Source organism: Sinohyriopsis cumingii, chromosome 15, assembly GCF_028554795.1.
Source record: "Sinohyriopsis cumingii isolate HCF-2022 chromosome 15, ASM2855479v2, whole genome shotgun sequence".
Classification (NCBI taxonomy): domain Eukaryota; kingdom Metazoa; phylum Mollusca; class Bivalvia; order Unionida; family Unionidae; genus Sinohyriopsis; species Sinohyriopsis cumingii.
In genome coordinates, this window is record NC_142975.1 from 47,433,361 (window position 1) to 47,458,648 (window position 25,288).

Below are 25,288 nucleotides of genomic sequence, written 5' to 3' on the forward strand. Positions count from 1 at the left end.
AAGCTCTGAAGTCTGTCGGATAAGTGCGTTCCGTGTCCTTGTCGCAACGAAATTCAGAAATGCCTCCTCCGCCCTGTAAAACTCTGGATTTTGGGTCCCCTTATTGAATGCTCCCCCCTCCATACCCATTGCAGGGGCCGCGGGGGGGGGGGGGGGGAGGGATACTTACGCACATGACTGCATCTGTCCATGTAAGAAATGTGTTAACATAAATAATTATTGTATGAAAACCGTCACGATTGAGACAGAATATACAGTTTGAAGCATTATATAAAAAAGCTAAATTTGAATAGACGGATGTCCTGAAACTATTGCAAAATTTGGGAACATTTTTTAATCGATGTAGTAATGTAGCCATTGATCGCAATGGCACATCATGGAGAAACAATGTCCTGCAGAAACAATTTTATGCAGTAAAATATATGTATATAAAAGTTATAAGGTATAAAGAAATATTTTATTATTCTTATTTTCAAATGCTTTCTTTAATTAAAAAATAAATTGTTACTCATATTTGCTGCGTGAATACATAAAATCGATGAACATAAACTGTAAACAGTTGAAATTACCATGAAAACTCCTTTTTATAAACTTTAGTCTCCCAATATTTCACTCGATCCAAGCATATGTGCGTCTTGGGTGGTTTCCCCAATGATTTGGATTTCAAAGCAACCATATGGAAAAAAACTATTTTTAACATCTCCATAATGGCCTTGCAAGATTTGGGCAAACTTGGAAGTTCTGTTTCCAAGTACATGCTTTTATCAATTTCTGGTTACCCTTGTAACATTGTGGCTTCACTGGCAACCGAGTGGAATATATTTTCGACTTTTCTAGTATGACAGAGCCAATTTCGATCCAATTTGTCATATTTAAATTGTTTATGGGTTAGCAACAACTTTAGCTTCTCATAGCAACCATATAAAAACGGAAAAAGCATTTTCAAAATCTTTTGAAAGGATGAACCAGTTTCTATCATTCGGGCGAGAAATGTTTCGTAGGACATATTCTGTTTAAGTTTTGTCATGAATGGCACCCATGCCAACGGCGTGGCTTCCATAGCAACCAGATGGAAAATATTTTCGACTTTAGCGGCTGAGCAAATTGTGATTAAACTTGGTAGGGGTGTTCCTTAGGACACGCGTCATCTATATTATGTCGGACCTGTCACTCCTGGCAATCGCGTGGCTTCCATAGCAAACACATGCATAACCTAGTTTCAACATCTTCTTTGAGCGCCCGGGGGATTTTAACAAAATTTGGCTTGAATGTGTCGTATGGCGTGCTCTTTCAAAATTATGACCTATGTATCTCCAATAGCAATGGCGTGGCTTCCGCAGAAACCTTCCCAAAAACTTACAAATGGTATTTATCTCCCATTATATATAGCTATTGTTACTGATAATTTTTGGCTTTAACTACACTTTCATAGAACGACTTATTCTCCAAAACCGCCTTTCATATCAGACCAAGGTGAAATGTAGAGTTCCACCATCAAGAACGGTGTCATCCATGCATAAACTAGTACTACATACGGCCCAGCTGAAGTTACTCTAAATTAGAAACGAGGAAGTTATACCAGATTACTGGAGAATATCCTGAAATATGTCTGTTTCAAGCCATGGCACCTGCTTTATTTCTACATTTCCCTTTGGAACAGTGTATGCCAGAAATCGGGTCCATTTGGATCTTCTTTTGTTTATCCTAGCAACCTTGTTTGTTTAAATATTCTATTTGCGATATCTTTCGTATGCACAACACAGATGCAGCCATTCATTATCACTGACAAGTTACAAGGGCACCTGCCATTGGTATGTCACAGCCAATGTAAAGTTTGGCTTTCTTGTGCCATGACTCGGAGCATATCCTGCCCATGGCAAATCGGGTCAAGGTACGCAATAAATAAAGCCTCTTTGATCCAGGTGAATTTATTGATGCAATCAGAAGCTTGAAGTGCACCACTTAAGAACCTATAGTGAATATTGACATGTTCACTTTTAGTAGAACAATCGATACAAGTTGGTGTGCACGCCCAAGGAGTGGTTGGGCTACAGGCATATCAAGAAATGACTTGGATACTAGGGTGGTGGGATTGTGGGGCTTTTGCGAAATATAAAACGAAATTTTGTTGATCTCATCAAATATTTGCAGACGGGAACTGTAATATATTTTTTATAACTATTTTTTAAGATGTAAATATACATATTTTTATTCGATTGTGGTAGCTTTACTTCATACATGCTTTGCCAAATGGTAAAGAACTATATCGTTAAGGCTAGATATTTACAAGGTCCGTTTCAATCACGTTCAGAGATGTAAAACCTTATTTTCAGACTCTCTACAAAATAAGGATTTGCCACTGAAATTTCATACTGATGGTTAATCTCAATTTTTGTGTAAGCAGTTATTCGAACGATAATGCATATTGGATTTTTTTTCATCTTTTTTTAATAAGAGATTTTGAAGTCCACTTTACAGAAAATAAAACACTGTAAAGAGTATGTACATTGTAAATAAAATGTGAAATTTCATTGTATACAATAATATGGATGGCAAAATCATATCAATTGTTAATATAAAGCATTTTATCGCAAGATATAATGGATTTTAAAGCTTTTGATTTTAAATTCTAATTTTATATTTGTTTTACACTGTGTTAAGACTACGACAGTCTTTTAAATTTCTGGTAAAATATAAAAAATATATTTTGCTTTCTGGGACACCTGCATTTGTGAAATATACAAAGTTACTACTAATTGTTGCTAAGATAGGTTAATGAAGAATATTTGACGTTTTTTGAATTACTTCATAATTGCAACTGTTAAAATTAGGTACACTAGATATAATGCATTTAAAGAAGTGGGGTGTTTTTTGTTTGGTTGAAATGCGAATAAAAATATGTCTCATTATTTAATCTTTAAACGTTTGGACCTTTACTCCTTGCAGTTACAACGGGAGAAGCTTATTGCACTTTCAAAGATGTTAATAAACGATTTCTTTAAGCAAAAATCTATATAATTATAATTTGTCCGTTGAAAACGTATGCTGCAGGTTTTCTACTGGTGTCGGCCAAATCACGTATTCTCTCATTATACCACTGTACCTGGTTCGCCTGCAGAAAGTGACAGATGGCTGTCTTCAAGCCCGATTTCCTCAGAAAGAAATTGTTGTGCATCCCTACATGAAGAAATGTTGACAGGTGTTTCTAAACAGTCGTTCTTTTGATTCTACAAACATAGCGAATGCTTGTTCTTTTGTTTACCTCAGGAAAAAAATAGAACATGCACACACAATAAATTTATATTATGACGTTAGAGTATATGTGACTTCACCACCAGTTTCTTTACAGCCATAATCCATGTATTATATAGTTTTTGGTGCAGAGCTGGAGCCTTAAATAAAAAAATAGACAATAATAAATTAAGTTGTTAATTTTTTGGGGGACACATTTCAACATTTTACACCTGAAGTTACGCGGAACCCTCTGTCTTAAATATGTTGCTTTTTGGAGTAAAATATTGAATACCGTGTTGTCATTAATTTCGTATCCTCTAATTTTCTTTTACCACAATCCATAAAAGTTATATTTATTTTGTGTTGTCCTTTAATGTTTTTGGTACTGGAAACATTGTATTATATTACAGTTTTTGAAATTTATTAAACAAACAAATTGGCTGTTAATTGCTGTTAAATTCTGTGTACCTAATATGTGTATACACAAATACCTCAACATAAATTGCATATGGTAAAATACAGACAATATGGGTAGTACATGTACATGCATAGTACGTATCACAGATTTTTTATATGTGTAGTACATGTACATGCATAGTACGTATCACTGATTTTTTTATGTGTGTAGTACATGTACATGTATAGTACGTATCACTGATTATTTATATGGGTAGTACATGTACATGTATAGTACGCATCACAGATTATTTATATGGGTAGTACATGTACATGCATAGTACGTATCACTGATTTTTTTTATATGTGTAGTACATGTACATGTATAGTACATATCACTGATTATTTATATGGGTAGTACATGTACATGTATAGTACGTATCACTGATTATTTATATGGGTAGTACATGTACATGCATAGTACGTATCACTGATTTTTTATATGTGTAGTACATGTACATGCATAGTACGTATCACTGATTTTTTATATGTGTAGTACATGTACATGTATAGTACGTATCACAGATTTTTTATATGGGTAGTACATATACATGCATAGTACGCATCACAGATTATTTATATGGGTAGTACATATACATGCATAGTACGTATCACTGATTTTTTTGTATGTGTAGTACATGTACATGTATAGTACGTATCACTGATTATTTATATAGGTAGTACATGTACATGTATAGTACGTATCACTGATTTTTTACATGTGTAGTACATGTACATGTATAGTACGTATCACTGATTATTTATATGGGTAGTACATTTACATGCATAGTACGTATCACTGATTATTTATATGGATAGTACATTTACATGCATAGTACGTATCACTGATTATTTATATGAGTAGTACACTTAACACGCATAGTACGTATTACTGATTATTTATATGGGTAGTACATTTACATGCATAGTACGTTTCTCTGATTATTTATATGGGTAGTACATTTACATGCATAGTACATATCACTGATTATTTATATGGGTAGTACAAGTAACACGCATAGTACGTATCACTGATTATTTATGTGGGTAGTACATTTACATGCATAGTACATATCACTGATTATTTATATGGGTAGTACACTTAACACGCATAGTACGTGTCACTGATTATTTATATGGGTAGTACATTTACATGCATAGTACATATCACTGATTATTTATATGGGTAGTACACTTAACACGCATAGTACGTGTCACTGATTATTTATATGGGTAGTACATGTACATGTTTAGTACTTTTCGATGATAATTTATACGAATAGTACATGCATACGCACAGTACTTACACATTATTATATACCAGGATTTCATTTACTGTTTGATATGTCTCAAGTTACAAGAAACGAAAGACTGAATTTTTCCCCTTATGTAAATAATTTTCCCGCCCCCATAACACGGCACATAAGCACTTGACAGCATACGACTTTATTGTGTAGCAAATCATTAAGCATATGACTTGTTTGTGCAGCAATCAGTAAAAAAATAAAAGAAACAAAAATATTAGTTGATGCAAGTTACATTATCACTCCACATGTAACATATAATGTTCTTTACTAATGGGGGTGAAACTATTATTTGATATGTACTTTCCGTTATTCATGAGGGTTAAACAGCTGTATATTATTTGATATGTACTTTCCGTTATTCATGAGGGTTAAACAGCTGTATATTATTTGATATGTACTTTCCGTTATTCATGAGGGTTAAACAGTTGTATTGTAGCTATAGGTAAAGATCTTAGATAAATCTAGTTGTCTAGCCACCGATGTTAAATGATAGAACTCATTCATCCCAGTACAATTTATGCCCTTTTTTTTTTTCCTGTTTGAGGCACCGCTCCGGTAGGGGAGTGGTTAGAACATCCGCTTCGGATGCGGAGCTCGCGGGTTCAAAACCCGGCCGAGTCATACTAAGGACTTATAAAAATGGTACTATCAGCTACCTCGCTTCGCGCTCAGCATTAAGAGGTTAGTGTTAGGACTGGTCGGCCTGGTGTCAGGATAATGTGACTGGGTGAGACATCATGCTACATGTCTGCGGCATGATGGCAGGTGCTAGACATCACTTTAAACTGCCACACTGCAGATATCGTAGCGTTATGACTGAAAAAATTGTTAAAGCTACATTAAAAATCCAAATCACACACACACACACACACACACACACACACACACCTTTTTTAAATGCCCAAAAATGGTGAGATAAGGTCACTTGCAATCGATATTCTACCCATTATACCTGTTAATGGGCCCTATGGTAGTTTCTCCAAAACTGACCATTTTGAACGAGACACAGCGAAGCAAAATCAGCTTATTAATGACAATATAATTACTAGCAGAAAGCCTGATTTGCGTTCTGTTTATGTATGTATGTATGTATGCATGCTTGTATGTATGTATGTATGTATGTATGTATGTATGTATGTATGTATTATAACAGTATCTTGAGATTCAGTGAATTTATTTCAACTTCCAAACACCATATAAACTCAACAGTAAATCTGGCAGAATACCACAAATATGACTTGATGACGTCATTCGGGATCTTTATAACTCTCGTAGAAGCCGGATGCAACTGCATAGTACCAGACCTACCTTCACATAATGTGTCGGGAGATCTGGTTGCATGCAGTTTGTTGGGAATAACCAGTAGAGCAAAACAACATAGTCCCTGGTCTTTCTACTTATTATTCGAGGGCATATCAGGGTCTGTGTTGTTTGCCATTGGACCAGGCTTATAAGCAAATATACTATATATAGTAGCTATCACTTTCCCGCAGAGATGGGAGGTCAGCATTGTTGTCAATGATTTAACGAGTTTGTCCTAAAGTGGTTTAAAGGCATATAAATCAAGTTTATTATATATTTTATAATGAGGGAGAAAAATTATACTGCATATGAACTGCCTTGTTTCACATGTAGGAGATATGTCTGTCCTCAGGTATGTTATTCAGACTTGCATTTCTCTATGTAGACCTATTCTTTTTATCTCTCCCCCATCCCCAACAGGATGAACATAAAATGTGTCAAGTTTGTAGTATATTTGTATGTAATTAATGAGGAGGTGGCATACAAATGTCCACACAAACCATAAAATAAAATAAAAATAAAAATCCAAGCAATAAAAATAGCCGTCTTGTATTAACGTTATAACAAAATAGTTTTCCACATAATCGTGCAAATTGTCCGTGACTGAACTTACATGTCCTATTTTTGGGGTCGACTTTTAGCGACACCCATGCAGTGCATGGTACACATTACGAAAATCGTTACAAGTGTTTAGGGAAAACTCTAAAATAAATTAGTAACGCAGTTGTTCAAATGGCGATTTTTAACTCTTCTCACAACCATAATCTGTTTGAAAACGACGGAGAAATAGGCTATTAATGAGGTTTTGGTGCAACCGAAATTATGTGACAATCGAATGTTGGGCGCAGCATCTGCTACATAATTAGACTGCAAGATTGCTAATGCAGTTTTATTGCAGACAGAAAAATGAGAAAAGAACCAGAATCTCTATCATAGGTATTACCACCATCTTTAAAATCTTTTTTTAAATTATATATATTAAAGATGTTATGCATGAAAGTCTATTGGATACGTCCGCTCTGCCATGTTTCCGTGATACTCACACCCCGGCAGTATTCAATGTATCAATTCGCGCAAAAATGTTAACAAAATTTAACTCTTCATTTTCGCATGAAATTATTCCTGAAAAGTGACAAAATAAACAATTTGAAGTATTATATGCAGGAATTAAATGTGCAAAAATTAACTGTTCTAAACTTATGGTAACATTTTTGGAACTTCTTTTTATCGATGTAGTAACGCAACCGTTGATCGCACTGGCACGCCGAAGAGAAAAAAGCACGGCATTGCATTTAAATATATCGACGAAAGTAAATATTTCGTTCGTTGAATGGAAACATTTTGTATTGTCACTCGTGACTTTGCAACAAGTGATAACACAATATTTCCACTTCACTTTTGATATATCGTCTTATACAGGTTGTATGTACTAAAACGTGTATGTATCGTCTATGCATCAGTCACTCTACTCAGCTAAAACTTTGGTACAGTTTTAGTAATACCTAAAGTATGTAATTGATATAGTAGGACCTTGCGTGCTTAACACCATTCACAGGGTTGACCCCTGCGTTCCACAAAACACTTGCTTGAGAGAAATTGTAAACCACTTTATTTTAAACCTGATATTGTGTAAACTAAGTCATTCAGCGCTAATAGTAATGTATATTGATATATTTAATTAACCGTAAAGGCAAACCTCAGGTCTTTAAAAATTATGGAGATTGCCCCCTCCCTTATCAAGCCGAAAATCTTCCCTAACAAAATCAACGATTTCATCAGTTGACTGATATATAGAAATTATACACTGACTGGAGTGTTTGAGAAACAGCTAATCCCTTGTCCCCCTCCCTCTTTGCCTGACCAACATCGAAAGGATATACCCCAAATGTAAAGTCCCAAGGGTCAGATTTGACGCAGGGATACATTTAGTTTATATATCTTTGAAATTCTATTGTTTCATGCCAAGTAAGTAATTTTAATATATTAATATATATATATATATATATATATATATATATATATATATATATATATATATATATATATATATATATATATATATATATATATAAAAGATCTTCAAAGCTAGAACATCTTGACGCGACGTACTGCATGGCAAAAAATTGCCCCCATATGTCTCCCGTCATCTACTGAGGAATTGCTTTCCGTTTAAGGTTCAAAATTATCTCCCCTTGCGGGCATGGGCTGCTAGTAGAACAGGGCCGATGCGGTCAGTCATATGGAGTAAGAGGCGACTGCTGGAGAGAGGAACTGCAGTGGAAGAGTAGCTAGCATGCCAACCTTGCGGCTGAAAGGATGCGGGTTCGAATTGCACCATCGAATGAATATGTGTCGGCTACCGTTGTGTATTCGTGGGAAAGGCACTTGACTTAAGTTGCCTTGACAATGAAAGGGACAGCTTGTGTTGATGTGTCTTTGAACACTAAACCAATTAAATTAACATTATAGCTTAAAAGCGAAACGAGTTAAAATTTGGCCAGCAATTGAAAAGATGACAGTGAATAAACTTAGTCAGCTTTTATAAAATCAACACTGACTGCGCAGCTCAAAAAAAAAGGTTTTAACTACATTACGCTATCAACTGTGAAAGGGGGGGGGGGGATTGATCAAGTACGAAGTTGAAATTTTAGTCCCCTTTTTATAAATAAGAAGAAAATCTTCACACATTGTTATCAATGCCAATAACGGTTTTGTAAAAGAAGACAATAAAGCCAACGAAAAGTATACGAGGTCTTAGGGAAGTTTTAGAGATTAGGACCTGTCGTAAATCGTCCGCTCGACCTACCGTAAATCGTCAGCACGGGTTTACTGGTGCGAAAGAATTATGGTATCTTTATGATGCTGAAAACATGCGTTTTTCATTTTCTCTTTTGTGCTGATAAGAGGGGTTCTTCATGCTATGCAAATGTGATGTTTAAATACTCTCATTCAGCTATTTTTGTGGACAATCGCTGCTGACAGAATACGTTTTGTCCCATGCTTGTTCATGCAAACTTACTTGGTGTTAGATATTCAACTGAGAAGAACGTAACAAAGTGCACGATAACATATAAAGTTATACTGATCTTTGATTGCTTGGACTCTTCTCTAACTGATCCATTTGTGAGATCGATTAAGTTTTTGTTGTTTTAATTCTGCTGCATTTCACATGTAAGTATCATTTTAAAAATTATATAAATGTGGGGAAAAGGTTGTAAAAATTGCCAGTTATTCGTAAATTTATAAACTTTATGGAACAATCTGTTGTTCTTGCAAAAAATCAGCGTGTTTCAAGAAGACGAAACTGGAGCAACTAGTATGGTTTTTGAAATCCCCACTTTTTCGTTCGATCAATCTACCTTCTGACAAATGTTGCGAAATATTAAATAGCATGATTCCTAATAAATATGATATATATTTTATTATTCATAAAATTGCAATGTTCGTATTTTGTTTCTTCCGAAAATATTATGGTATACTTAGAACTCATTTATTTGCTGCTGTGGCAATGTATGCAGGATATTATTTCCATTATGCAATTTTACTATCAAGACCACCATTGATAGACAGGTTAATGGTATATGTAATCTACACATTATCCTCGATGAAAGATGAAAGTACAGAATACCGATCTCTTTATTCAAAAGGAAAGTAACTAAAGAAATGCAGAAATAGCACAAAATGATAAAAGCACCTTTTAACCTACCACTTATCTGCTTGGAATGTGTATTGGAGTGGAAATGTAAGCGGCGCTGATTTCAGCAGCTCAGCTACTCAGTCTCAGACATGGCTCTAGCATCAGCAACCACCTGAAGATACAATTCATTAAAGATCCAGATTCAAAGAAGGCTGACTCGAAAGTGAAACAGTTTGGATCAGTTTTTCTTCACTTGTACTTAGCTCTACAGGTATGGAACTCTACTCGGTGTGCTAGCCTTTCATGTATTAATCTTTTCTTGATTTGTAATTAGTTATACGTGTATGTAAATTTACTCGGTATATAGATTGTGCTAGCTTTTCACGATGATATAATTCCTAGGCTATATATTGTCATATACTTTATCTGTCCGTCCATCTGTCTTTATGTAACTATACTACACCTTTGTGGAATAAATTCACTAAACATTTTACACAGGTTATCCATGTGGTAAACGCTTGCTTGAACGCTATGATTTTAGGGCCTTTCTTTGACTCGCAGTAGGGGGTGGGTGGTAGCATCGATCAAGAAGAAAATATCAGTTGCAGTAACATTTGCGAATACTTGGAAACCAAAATTGTATACATTCTGTAATTTTAGGACGATATGATATATGTACCAATAGTCGTGATGTATCACAATGATATAATCCAGAATGTCTTTGAATGAATTCATAATAATTCCAAGGTAGGGTCTTAATCCTAAATGCCGTAGAGCACTGTGTAATTCCAATAAATAATGTAAATGATTCATCTCAAATTATATCTGAAAACAACAGTAAATGATTTCACAGACCGAGCTTAAGACAGGAATGAATAATTTTGTTGACCTCATTATATATTATTTCACTTCATATAAGACAGCAAAATGCACACGACGGGGATCATTTTAATTGGAATATTCTATCAAATTGCAAACAAGTTCGTTTCTAGAACATTATAACCTCTAAATAAGGTTAGGCCTTGGACTCAGATCGAAGTAAACATATTTAAAAAGAAATTACTAAAATCAGGTAGTCCAGAACTTTACCCTCTATCACAGTCAGGCACACAATATAAATTAATTATGCATAACAGGGTTATAACCACTATGTCATGGCCAGGAGGAGTAGAAGGGGGAATTGTCCAAGTCAACCCATGAAAGTAAGTTTACTTGAACGTTTGAAAAAATATATTAATTTGAAATGATCCTAACGTTAGAATGAACCACTTGTTGCTAAACATTTAAATGACTGATAGTTTGTCTCCAACTGGTTAGTATGCATGGCATGCTTACTTTTATTACATACAATATTGATATAAAATACCAGTATTAATTCTTAGCAAAAATCGCATGTCGTGCAGCTGTTGGCTTACATTGGAAGATCAACTCCGGTGGGCATTTACCTTAGATGCGCGGTTTCCCAGTAGCAACATTTTTGGATGTATAAAGGGGCTGGTGTGGAGAGGTTCATGCTAGAACATTACAGTGTTATTTAATTTTCGGTGTTGCTCACGTTCGTCATTCGCTTGCATCGCTACGCTGTTTTTGAAAACAAAACATACTTTGTGTCACTATCGCTCTGTTTATCTTTTATTTAAGACATAAATCATAACTGAGTTCTGGTGTTGGTGCGTGTACACTGGTCAACATCTGGTGCTGTTGTGTACTGCTTCTGGTCAACATCAGGACATAATTGATTAGCCTTTAAAGTCGTTATCAATTAGTCTTGATGCTACAGCGGATCGATGTGGGCGGTGGGGGTGCAATATTTAAAAGGGGGTAACAATAAAGAACCAACTATTTCAGACGCTGTACAAAATTGTACGCAGGATAATTGCCAGCACATATGGTTGTAAAGATTTATGGTTCAAACACAGTATCGGCCCCGGCTGTACTAGCCAGTTTGTTTTAAAAAAAAATTAGACTTAGATATCTCTAACATTAGACTTATATATCTCTAGATTCTTATGTCCATTAACATACGTCATCTCCGATGATAACGTTTGTGGATATATGATGATATAGGTTAATATAATCCAGGTTCCAGTCCCAAGATTAGGAGAGTGTGGCGAATCTCCCATGTACGTGATTGGTGGAAGATTATATATGAGAGAGAGAGAGAGAGAGAGAGAGAGAGAGAGAGAGAGAGAGAGAGAGAGAGAGAGAGAGAGAGAGAGTCCCTTTTCTCTATGTAGTGGTTAGTAAATGTGAAACAAAGTTAGCAAATATATAATTTTCAGCCACCACAACTTATTTGTACAGCATCTGACTCCTGATCCAAGGGTCTCGGGTTTGATATCCATTTAAGTCAGGCATGTCAGTGGCCTTTGTATGTTCATGGGAAAAGATTCCGTTTGCTTGGTTTGATACAGTGCTGTTAAAAACTAATCAAATGCAACTTATTTGTTAAAAGAAATTCAAGAGATGCGTTGAACACGGTTAAACTTTAAAGTGGAACGGTTCTTGCTGCCCTCAATAGTTGATATGTTTCAGATAGAGATCTGTATAGAAAATTGATGTCCTAGATCATTGTTCGGGGCACTTCAAGTTCTCCCGAGTGAATTGCATCTTTCACACTGTATATAGCTGAAACAGCTTTATTTACTGTGGTGGTCTAATTAAATGTAAGCAGCGAAGACTGAAGTTTACCAATGATCACATGAGCCAGCTTAGAAGTTACCTTAAAGATCATTTGCTGAAATCGTTCTTGCTTTCTGAGGGGTAAAGCCTCAGAAACTATGTGGTGGTCTTGTAGGTGGTTGTCTTTATTTACAGTATGAACGACCTCGGTGTTATTGCCTGGATCTATTGGATGGTAAAAACATGAAATTGACTGACTGGTTGAATAATCGTGATCTGAGCAGAGATATAATATATAACTCCACTAGTCCCCGTATATAAAATATAACAATTTAATCAATTAGAGAAATAAAATTAAATTGTGCAGGACGATTAAGGATACACTTTTACTAGAAAATAATACCAAACGTTAGTTAGAAAATGTAATTAGCAGTTCCATTTACACATATATGACACATTTCACCGTATTATCGAGTGAGACTTTTCGAACCCAGTTGTCCAGCATGATTGCATAACGCGATGACTTGGTTGCGGGTCATTCCAGACTTAAGCCCTGTAGTATGTTGGGGTTGATTAATCCCTCTAACTCCCTTTTTGCTGCAGCCTACAAAAACTTCCCTGTCTAATCCAGCTTCTTCAATTGCAATATTGATCGTCTTACTTCTACCTCACCCGCTGAGTTCTTGTGGCGTTGTGTGGAACTATCTCCTTATTAAAATTGATAAATATGCAACTTAAATGTATTATTAGGTCATTCTACTTGGTTAGAATATTATCTTCTTTCTCGTTACTTCATATATCGTCAATCGTATTTCAAACGGACACTAACTGCTAATACGGTTTTCAGGTCGCCGCCTTGGCATTTCACACCATATAAAGTTTAGCTCAGTTCCATCCATACATAGTACAGAATATAATTTTCTAACTGGACTATTTAGCGTCACTAATCGATTTATAGGAATGATTACTCAACGCCATCATGTCCCTGCCGTTTGGACTATTAATCACTCTCTGGACTAAGTATGGACTCACAGGCACTCTAATGCTAATACAATCGACTATCGATTAAATGAACTCTCATTATTACATAGCCTATCAATATTTTAGGTTTATTTAACTTCTAAAATAAGGTCTTTCCTATTGAGGTTCTTTGCAGAGTTTCAACGTATTTCAGCGATTACAAAGGCTGTTTCTGTAACATGTCAACCGTTGTCATTTTTAATACTTAGAACCAAATTCATCTCACCTTGATGCATTTGCTTAATCTTTACCGAACGTAACCTCATTAAAAAATAAACCATGCCCACACCAGAGACATCAAATCAATGTATTCTAGCTCTGACCCTAGACTAAATACGGTGCTTAAACACATTCACCAACTCAACTAGCTACGTGTCATGCTGACAACAGCAAAGACATCTACAAAATTAATACATAACGTGTCTTCCAGCAAGTAGATAGTTGAATAATAGTACGACTGGCCCCAACCAAATCATCTAATGAAGTTCAGAATTTAAGAGTCACTCTGTCAGAACAAACTTGTTTTATTTCACACAATATAGGTATTGATGGATACTTTAGTTCAAGCTAGGTCACAGTTGTGGAAGATAGTAGAACAGTTTTAATTCACCTTGAGCTCATGAGATTTTAGGTGATGAGACAGGATATGATGCCAGTATTATTAGACGATGTAAATTTGTTGAGGATTATGGTATGATGTGTAATGCACATATTTGTGTCACCTTTAGCATACAACAATAAGATTGCTGTTTTAGTGGTGCATATGAAGTCTTTAAAAAGCCATGTAAAATTTGCAATGGGAGAACTAGAAATGTATGTGGGGTGGTACGTGTATGCGAAATATTACTCTAGGAACATGGTATTCTTTATAATAAAACTAAATTGAGTTTGTACAGTTTTATTTGGTTATACTGAAGTATCCAAAGAGTATGAATTGAATTTGTGCAGGTGTATTTGGTTATATTGAAGTATCCTGGAAGTAGGAATTGAATTTGTACAGGTGTATTTGGTTATATTGAAGTATCATGAGAGTAGACATTGAATTTGTGCAGTTGTAGTTGGTTATATTGAGATCTCCTGAGAGCAGGAATAGGGTGTACAGTTGTAGTTGGTTATGTTAAAGTATCATGAGAGTAGGGATTTAATTAGTACAGTTGTATTTGGTTATATTGAGATATCCTTAGAGGATGAATTGGGTGTACAGTTGTATTAGATTATACTGAAGTATCCTGAGAGTAGGAATTGAATTGGTACAGTTGTATTTGGTTATATTGAATTATCCTGGAAGTAGGAATTGTATGTGTACAGTTGTATTTGTTTATATTGAAGTATCCAGAGAGTAGTAATTGAATTGGTAGAGTTTTAGTTGGTTATTTTGAAGTATCCAGAGAGTAGGAATTGGGTGTGCAGTTGTAGTTGGTTACAATGAAATATACTGAAATGTATGAATTGGGTATAGAGTTGTAGTTGGTTATATTGAAGTATCCTTAGAGTAATTGGGTGTACAGTTGTAATTGGTTATATTGAAGTATCCTGAAAGTAGGAATTGGGTATGCACTTGTAGTTGGTTATATTGAAGTATCCTGTGCGTAGGACTAGGGTGTACAGTTGTAGTTGGTTTTGTTGAAGTATCATGAGAGTTTGAATTGGGTGTACAGTTGTAGTTAGTTATATTGAAGTATCCTGAGCGTAAGACTAGGGTGTACAGTTGTAGTTGGTATTGAAGTATCCTGAGAGTAGGAATTGAGTGTACAGTTGTAGTTGGTTATGTTGAAGTATCCTGAGAGTAGGAATTGAATTAGCACAGTTGTATTTGGTTATTTTGAAATAGCCTGAGAGGATGAATTGGGCGTACAGTTGTATTAGGTTATATTGAAGTATCCTGAGACATGGAATTAAATTGGTACAGTTGTATTTGGTTATAGTGAAGTATCCTGGGAGTAGGAATTTAATATGTTCAGTTGTTGTTGTTTATATTGAATTATCTAGAGAGTAGTAATTGAATTGGTACAGTTTTAGTTGGTTATATTGAAGTATCCTGAGAGTAGGAATTGGGTGTACAGTTGTAATTGGTTATATTGAAGTATCCTGAGAGTAGGAATTGGGTGTACAGTTGTAGTTGGTTATATTGAAGTATCCTGAGAGTAGGAATTGGATGTGCAGTTGTAGTTGGTTATAGGAATTGAATTTGTACAGTTGTATTTGGTTATACTGAAGTATCCTGAGAGTAGGAATTGAATTTGTACAGTTGTATTTAGTTATATTGAAGTATCATGAGAGTAGGAATTGGGTATACAGTTGTATTTGGTTATATTGACGTATCCAGAGATTAGGAATTGGGAGCAAAAAGATAATCATAAGTTGCATAAAACATACTTTTAATGTCACTGCTTATCATGGTCACAACATATATAAATGAGTTATGTTTGATTTTCAAACTATTTTAAAATCATTTAGGTAATTAGGGAATTTTCATGATTGAAACAAAATACTAAATACCCTATCGTACCCGTGATCTAGATTATGGCATATGGTTGTCCCGTATGTCATAAGAGGTGAGTGATGGATGCAACGATTCACCCTGAGATGTGTTTATGTGCCATCGCATTCTGAGGATTTTAGTTTTATTTTCCTTAACTTATTTTGTATGCTTTATTTTTTTTTAATCGCCACATTTCATAGCCAAGATTTGCTGAACGTGTCGTCAAACCCCGCACGTACAGATCCTTGCATTTTAATACTGAGCGTGCCGGCAAATCCGATGGAAATATACATGTACTTTAATACTGAGTGTGCCGTCAAATCCGGCCATTCAGACACATGCTATTAAATACTGAGCGTTCCGTCAAATCCGCATTTGCAAATACATGTATTTTAATACTGAGTGTGCCGTCAAATCCGCATGTACAGATACACAGATACACGCATTTGGATACTGACTGTGCCGTCAAATCCGCAAATTCAGATACATGCATTTTAATACTGAGTGTGCCGTCAAATACACATTTACAGATACATACATTTTAATACTGAGTGTGCCGACAAATCCGCTTTTACAGATACATGCATTTTAATACTGAGTGTGTCGTCAATCCGCATTTACAGATACATGCATTTTAATACTGACTGTGCTGTCAGATCCGCATTTACAGATGCATGCATTTTAATACTGACTGTGCCGTCAGGTCCGCATTTACAGATACGTGCATTTTAATACTGACTGTCCGGTCAAATCCGCATTTACAGATACATGCATTTTAATACTGACTGTCCCGTCAAATCCGCATTTACAGATACATGCATTTTAATACTGTCCCGTCAAATCCGCATTTACAGATACATGCATTTTAATACTGACTGCGCCATCAATTCCGCATTTACAGATACATGCATTTTAATACCGAGAGTGTCGTCAGATCCGCATTTACAGATATATGCATTTTAATACCGAGTGTGCCGTCAGATCCGCATTTACAGATATATGCATTTTAATACTGAGTGTACCGTCAATCCTCATTTACAGATACATGCATTTTAATACCGAGAGTGTCGTCAGATCCGCATTTACAGATATATGCATTTTAATACTGGCTGCGCCATCAAATCCGCATTTACAGATACATGCATTTTAATACTGACTGTCCCGTCAAATCCGCATTTACAGATACATGCATTTTAATACTGACTGTCCCGTCAAATCCGCATTTACAAATACATGCATTTTAATACTGACTGTCCCGTCAAATCCGCATTTACAGATACATGCATTTTAATACTGACTGTCCCGTCAGATCCGCATTTACAGATATGTGCATTTTAATACCGAGTGTACCGTCAATCCTCATTTACAGATACATGCATTTTAATACTGACTGTCCGGTCAAATCCCCATTTACAGATACATGCATTTTAATACTGACTGTCCGGTCATATCCGCATTTACAGATACATCCATTTTAATACTGACCGTGTCATCAAATCTGCATTTACAGATACATTCATTTTAATACTGACTGTGCCATCAAATCCGCATTTACAGATACATGAATTTTAATACTAATTCTAAGCTACTCATTGTGATTTTTTAAAATCAAACATATCGGCAGTTGCTTTTGATTTTGTACACTTGATTGGTGCATGTTAGAGATGAACGCAGTCATTCAAAACTTTTAGTTGTAGGTATTTCAGTTGGAAAACAGTGTTCAGTGTATTCAGTTTTACTGCTTTATACATATTTTGTATTCAGGTGTCATTCAGGCAGAACAGGTATTTTGAGTTTCATATTGCCAGTTCCAGGTGCAAAATTACAGTTTGGATTTAACACCTGGGAGAAAAACATATTGTACTGCATGTGAACTTTTGACAGCTTTCTAAGAGTAATGAGTAACACCATTAACTACTGTTAAAATATTAATAATTAATATTTTAAATAAATGCGACAGCAGAATCTGGTGATCAGTTTTGGGACGTTTGTGCTTGGGATATTTATAATAATTTGATAATTATTACCTCGTTTCCAATGTGGCTTCCGATACGGCTGTGGTACTAACGATCATCTGGCTAGATTTGAAACATTCGTTCGCAATGCTTTCATTAAGAAGTCACATTTAGTAGCTGGGGGGGGGGGTGGACATGAAAAAGACTTATGACACAACATAGAAGAAAGGAATAATGAATGCCCTGCATGATCTGGGTCATAAATGCCATCTACGTCAGTTTTATACCGAACTGTCTTTCAGATAAGAAATTCAGGGTACAAGTAGGCTCTGTCCTCTCTGATATTTGCTAACAGGAGATGTGTGTACCTGAGGGCAATATTTTATCCGTTACGTTTTTTAACATCAGAATTAATAACATCACCAAGCCTTTGACAACCTGGTGTTGATGGCTCCTTGTGTGTCAATGATTTTCTTAGATATTAACGACCCAAACACATACATACAATTGAAAGACAATTACAACAAAATATAAGCAAGACTCAAAATTGGACAACTGCCGCTGGTTTTAAATTCTCAAAATCAAAAACAGTCCGTACGCATTTCTGTCAGCCACGAATTTAAAATGATGATCTCAAACTGCCGTTTGACGGATCATCTATACTAGTTATAGAGGAAACATTGCTTTTAGGTATTGTTTTCCACAGACAACTCATCTTCATTCCAAAATTAAGAAATGGAAAGTTAAATTCATGAAGGTCCCTTGATTTATTAAATTAGTAGCGCACTGTCTTCCTAGCGTATATAGAGCCATTATTAGATCCCGACTGAACCGAGATTCCACGAGAAGATCTTAATTTAAAATGCTTGACCCAGTGCACCATGAGGCAACACGACTCGCCTTGGGATTGTTTAGGACATCTCCAGTGTAAAGACTTTAGGCTGAAGCGAACAAGCCACCCCTATCGCATGGCATAAAAATATTATCTTTACAATATGACCTAAAACTGAGATCCAATCCTTTAGACCCTATTTGTGTGTCTGTTTTCCAGCGTAGATACATCACTTTATACGAAAATAAACTAAATGTCATTCTTAACATTGGTATTAGAATATCTTCCAGCGTAAATATGTAAAATTGACCTTTCAAAAATCCAAAATTCTTTTATTTATGTGACACCTTCTTGGCTTCTAAAGCAACCCACAGTACCTTTACCCTGCATGAAAAACAAAAATCCGAGACAAATCCGTATTTATTTTTTTCTTCTCTTTTTTATCTCTTTGATAAGGAGCTTCTCTCCAAATTTAAGAACTACAAACGAATTAACATTTGCGACTCAATGGGTGGTGAAAAGGCCGTTGCAGCCTTCATTAGCGGAAATCACACTACAAAACTTGTTTTCCAGATGGTGCATCAATATTTTCAGCAGAAATCAGGGCAGTATGCCCAGAAACATATTAAATTAAAACTATTTTAACAGACTTCAGTCACTCCTCAAGAGGAAGTTGGAGAACCCATTATTTGCTAACCTTCTCATTATACACACGGAGGTGTGTACCGTTTACAATACAGTAAGCTGCATAGTACTCGGTCATGTCGGTTTAAAGGTAATTATAAAGCAGACCACGCTGCTAAAATAGCGCAATCTCTACAGCCACCTGATTTTAAAATACCATATACAAGTTTCTAGAAGAAATGGTTTGAACATAATGTTATTTGTATTGGTGATATACTTACAGATCCGGAAATGCTATTGATTTTGGTAGTTTTAAAGATAAATATGATCTTAATGCGAATTTTCTTGCCTTTCAAGTTATAATTCAGGGTGTAACATTCTTACGTAGACTGTCACAGTTTGATACAAAAACACCGACCAGACCATTTATTCCTTTCATTTAGAAATGTTATCTCTCTGCAATAAAGGGCGTAGAGTGTTTTACAAATCACTTTTGACAACGGATTTTAAACCAAGTTGTGAAAAGAAATGGCATAGTATAGATTTGTAGCATGAAATATATGCTAAAGTTTCTTCAGTAACAAAAATATCAAAATTATACTGGTTCCGGTTTAATTTTTTATGGAACATAAAATTCTCTGATGTTGACGAAAGTACATTTGTAAATAATTCCCTGAAATTGTATTTGTTTTGGGAATGTATTGTGATAAACAGATTCTGGAGTGAAGTGTCCCACTGGATTCGGAATAAATATCATGTAGATTGAGATGACACACTGGGTCCAGATAGATTCGGAATAAACAGATTCTAGCGTATGGTGTCTAGATAGATTCGGAATAAACAGTGGTTTAAATTTTTTTAACGTAGCTTTAACGATTTTCCAGTCATATCGCTACGATGTCTGCAGTGTGGCAGTTTAAAGTGATGTCTAGCATTGCCGCAGACATGTATCATGATGTCCCACCCAGTCACATCATCATGACACCCTGACACCAGGCCGACCAGTCCTAACACTAACCTCTTAATGATGAGCGCCTAGCGAGGCAGCTGTTAGTACCATTTTTGTAAGTCTTTGGTGTGACTCGCCCGAGGTTCGAACCCACGACCTCCCGCATCCGGGACGGACGCTCAAACCACTAGGCCATTGAAGCGGTCCGGAATAAACAGATTGTAGCGTGTGGTGTCCAAACAGATTAGGAACAAAGAACGTAGTTGTGCCGCTTCCAACGAACTGTTATCTTGGGAGATACACATACAAAAGGAATGCCTGAAAAGCCATTTTATTTATATGTTCTTCTTGCCAAACATTTTATCGATATATGTAAAATAATAAGAGGCATGCCAAAATTAGATGGGTTGAAACATTTTTGTATCATCCTATAAATTAGACAAATTTTTTATCATTGTCGATATTTTTTTATGGCAATGAATCTGACGTTTTAAGGCATTATTAGGGAACTATATGTAATGTTTGTTTTACCCCCGCTGATGGTCTGGATTCATTTATTTAGGTTGCTTAATGCAATATCTCGCAAGATTGCTTTTGTTATGTAATTATAGAAAAAGATTTTCGGTAAAACAAAATTAGTTTTCTTAAAAACAAGTTTCGCGTTATATGACACAACAACCCTTCTTTAATGTTTATGCTATGGTTGGATTTGTTTGTGGAGTCAATATCAAATAAATAAAAAAAAAAGAATGAAGTTTGCTTCGACCTGATTATCTCGTTGCGCCTACGTACACTGGAGTTTCCGTTATAGGTTAACGTTACTGAGGTTTCGTGGCTTTGTTGCCTAGAATTTCGCATGGATATTGACGTTTGCAAATATATTGTGTATGTTTCATACGTGGATAAAAGGTTTCCTTTACTAATTAAAGATCTTTCAAATTGTTTTAGTCATACATATGTATGTGCCCTCTTTTCTCAACTGTTCTTGAAGGTATTGTAAGCCCAATTACCCATTTAATATACAAATTCGTTCATTTTCGACAAATAAGCAACTTTAAACAGGAGGATCTGGCTTTCAATTTTTTTCTTGTTTGGGAGATATAAAAATTAAATGAGAAACTAAATACATTAGTCTTTGATCCCTGTAGTACATTTTTGCCACACACAAAACAAGAAAGAGGCTTGGCGATTTTCGTTCTCTCAGAATTCATTCATTCCGGTGTTACAAGAAAGATCAAGATATTTGCATTCCCTGTTTGAATCATTGTGTTATATTGTCGATAAATGCAATCCGTGTTTCTAAGATTTGATTAATGTTGAATGAGTGCCTGGTTTCCATTGTAGGATAAAGTTGACTGAAATATCCTTACAATGTGGGACACACATAGTATTACATAATAGTTACCCCACCAAGAGTAACATTCATCTTATACCCAAAATACCGTATATGCTCTCTTATGAATCCTATCAACAGCAAACTGCACATTCCAAGACGGTCTGTGCAGTTTGTTATGTGTAATCGGTAGAACAGACATAAACCCTGATCTGCCGTAACGTAAGGGTTTCTATTGTTTACATCTGGACTGGACCTATTCGCGAATACATATGGGATGTTTATTAACCGTCACTGGATTATTTGAAAATACTGAATTAGAAAATAAAACGAGGTGAAAGATTTTTATTTTCAGCTGGGTCAGTTTGGAGATCTAGCCAACTTCATTAATCAGTAGTAAAAGAAGTGAACATTTGGAATAGGTGATTAGCTCAAGCAAATAGTACTTTAAAAAATGATAGTTAATTTTTCTGAAATATCATTAGATAGTTTATATTGATTTACATCATCATCATCATCATCATCATCGCTATAATATTGTTGTCTGGGGCTTAACGCCCATTTCGGCACATGATAGTCTATACATGGCGGTCAGTAAAACTGGTGGAGAAAACCCAGGGAAAACCTCGTGATGAACCAATGACCCACGGGAAGCTTCTGGAATTTTGTTCTCACTTACCTATAATAGCCGAGCCAGAGAATCAAACTCACGCTGTTAGAGGTGAGATGGCAGTGATCGGTAAAGACGATCGCTTGAGACCACTCGGGGCCCCAGGTTTCAGCTGTAAAAATAAGCTGTATATAGTTGTCTGTCCGTCCCTCCATCCATCCATTTATTCTTTCAAGCATCTACATACCCAGTGCAGTAAATTGACATTCCCAGTTGTGTGGGATTGGCGGTGTCATTTCAGTTTTTCAAAGATGAAAAGCTACAGGATCAAATTTACATCAGATTTATTTACTGAATAAGAAATAGTGTATTGAGAACAAAACACTACAATGCCCGTACAGAGTATAGAGAACAAAACACTCTAATGACCATGTAGTGTTCTTCTAGGTTTAACGCCATTTTTCAGCACACGATAAGCTAGCTGTACAATACGCTAGTATAACTGGTGGAAGAAGAACCTGTGAATGCCCCGGGAAGAATCACGGGAAGCCACTGGCAAGCTTTCTCGCATACCCACGCTGTAGCGATAACAACGTAACTAGAGGGCGCTTCAGTCGGCCCGAGTGCCACCATCTTACTATTCTTGTACAGAGAGGGTACTACTCTTTACGGGGCTCCCATTCTTTTCAGTTTGATTGGATAATTGCATGAATAGCGGAAACATTTTACGTCATAACCTGCGCAAAGGAAACCATTTGGCTTTTCTTTTAAACTATACGTTATTGGTAAGAATTTAATACGGCTTAGATTAAATTGGCATGAACAATCCCCAAAACGTGTGGATCAAGGAGGGTTTCACGCAGGAGAGGTTTTATTTATGTATCTAAATATAGAATGTGCCAAGAATATGTTGGTACTTATCTTCGTTTCGTGGGAACAGAGTTGTATTATAACGAACCCTTCGTATCATCTTTAACCGGAAATGCCTGTCAGTTCTCTCCCTTGAGCACCTGGTATAGGTAGCAACCACAAAGTCTGACATTTTATCAGTGTGTGTGTGTGTGTGTGTGTGATTTGGATTTTTAACGTAGCTTCAACAATGTTTCAGTCATATCGCTACGTGTGACAGTCTATAGTGATGTCTAGCACTGGGGCACCATGCCGCAGGCATGTAGCATGATGTCCCACCCAGTCACATTATCCTGACACCAGGCCAACCAGTCCTAACACTAACCTCTTAATGCCGAGCACCAAGCGAGGCAGCAGCTGTTAGTACCATTTTTGTAAGTCTTTGGTATGACTCGGCCTGGGATCGAACGCACGACCTCCCGCCTACGAGGCGGACCGTTTTATCAATAAAGTACAACGGAATATGTGACAATACGAAATCAAATTACACTGGACAACAAATTTTTACAAAAGTCATGTTACTGAAATAAAATTAGTCAATTCTTATCAAATTTTATGTGCTGAACACGAATATGACAGTCAAATTGCAAAATTGGCTCTAGTTTTTTTGTAATCTGCAAGAAATTAATGTTTACATAACGAAATGCATTCCAATAGTAAAAGGTCAACTGTAATAGCCTACCTATAAAAAATCAAGTCATTGACTACATCTTAGATTTCTTCGCCTGTCTCTTGTACAGCTGTTCGGGAGCATCTCTGAGGAGTGTCCAGCAGTAGTCAGCCAGCATTGTAGTGGACCATTTTCCCTGGTATCTTTGTTCCATTGTTGCGATATCTTGATGAAAACGTTCGCCGTGTTCATCACTAACAATACCACAGTTGCTAGGAAAGAAATCCAAATGGGAATGAAGGAAGTGAATCTTTAGAGACATATTGCAGCCAAGTTTCTTATACTTCATCAACATGTCTTCTACTAGTTCCTTATAGTTTTCTGCCCTAACATTTCCGAGGAAGTTTGTAGAAACTAGGCGAAAAGCATTCCATGCTTGTTTCGCGTCACCTTCCAGCAAGTTGTTGAACCGATCATCTTTGAAAAGCTCTCGAATCTGAGGACCCACAAAAACTCCCTCTTTAATCTTTGCTTCGCTGAGTCGAGGGAATTTTTCATGCAGGTATCGGAATGCTGGCAAAGTCCGGTCAATGGCTTTCACGAAGTTCTTCATCAAACCTAGTTTGATGTGAAGGGGTGGTAGCAAGATTTTCTGAGCCTCAACCAGAGCTGGGTGTTGGATATTCTTCTCTCCAATGGCTACATTCTGCCTGTGAGTCCATTCCTTCCTCATGTAGTGCATTTCCCTTGCTCGGCTATCCCACTCGCATAAGAAACACATGTATTTTGTATATACTTGCTGCAGTCCCATTAAAAGGGCAACTACCTTCAAATCACCACAGAGGTGCCAGCTGTACTTGTTATACTCAATGGAATTCAGTAGCTGCCTTAAGTTATCGTATGTCTCTTTCATGTGGACAGCATACGCTACTGGAATAGATGGAAGAATGTTTCCATTGTGCAAAAGCACAGCCTTGAGACTCAGTTTCGAAGAGTCCACAAATAGTCTCCATTCTTGTGGGTCATGAGTGATTTTTAAAGCATTCATGAGGCCCTCAATATCGGAACAGAATATCAGATTACTTTCCTTTCTGAAGAAAGGCTCCAATTGCTGGTGGCGCTTTCGATATGCAGTAATTGTGACATCATCTTCTAGAAGATTCCATTGTTGGAGTCTTGATCCTAGCAATTCTGCCTTGTTCTTTGATAAGTCCAAATCACGAATCAGGTCATTTAGTTCTTCCTGTGTTATTCTGTGTGGGGTTGATGATGCACCACAGTGAAAATCTGGATCACTGCATGCTGATGGACCAGGAGAAGAACAGGTCGACTCACCTTTGTCTTCGTCAGATGAATCAAGAGAATATTCTGCTGGAGGTTCTGGAATAGGAAGTCCCTCACCATGT

At 36.2% G+C, this 25,288-nt stretch overlaps 1 protein-coding gene across 4 annotated transcripts in view; it reads left to right on the top strand.

Annotated features, from left to right (window-relative positions):
- The window catches only part of LOC149781745 (kazrin-like), a 196,186-nt gene that overhangs the window by 54,855 nt on the left and 116,043 nt on the right, over positions 1 to 25,288 (top strand). Inside the window, exon 1 of one of the 4 annotated variants that reach the window (XM_089935869.1) lies at positions 10,105 to 10,207. The exons of the other annotated variants lie outside the window; for them this stretch is intronic. The gene's annotated coding sequence lies outside the window, so the exon portion shown is untranslated. Of the gene's footprint in view, positions 1 to 10,104; positions 10,208 to 25,288 lie in introns of those variants that run through there. 4 annotated transcript variants of the gene reach the window in all.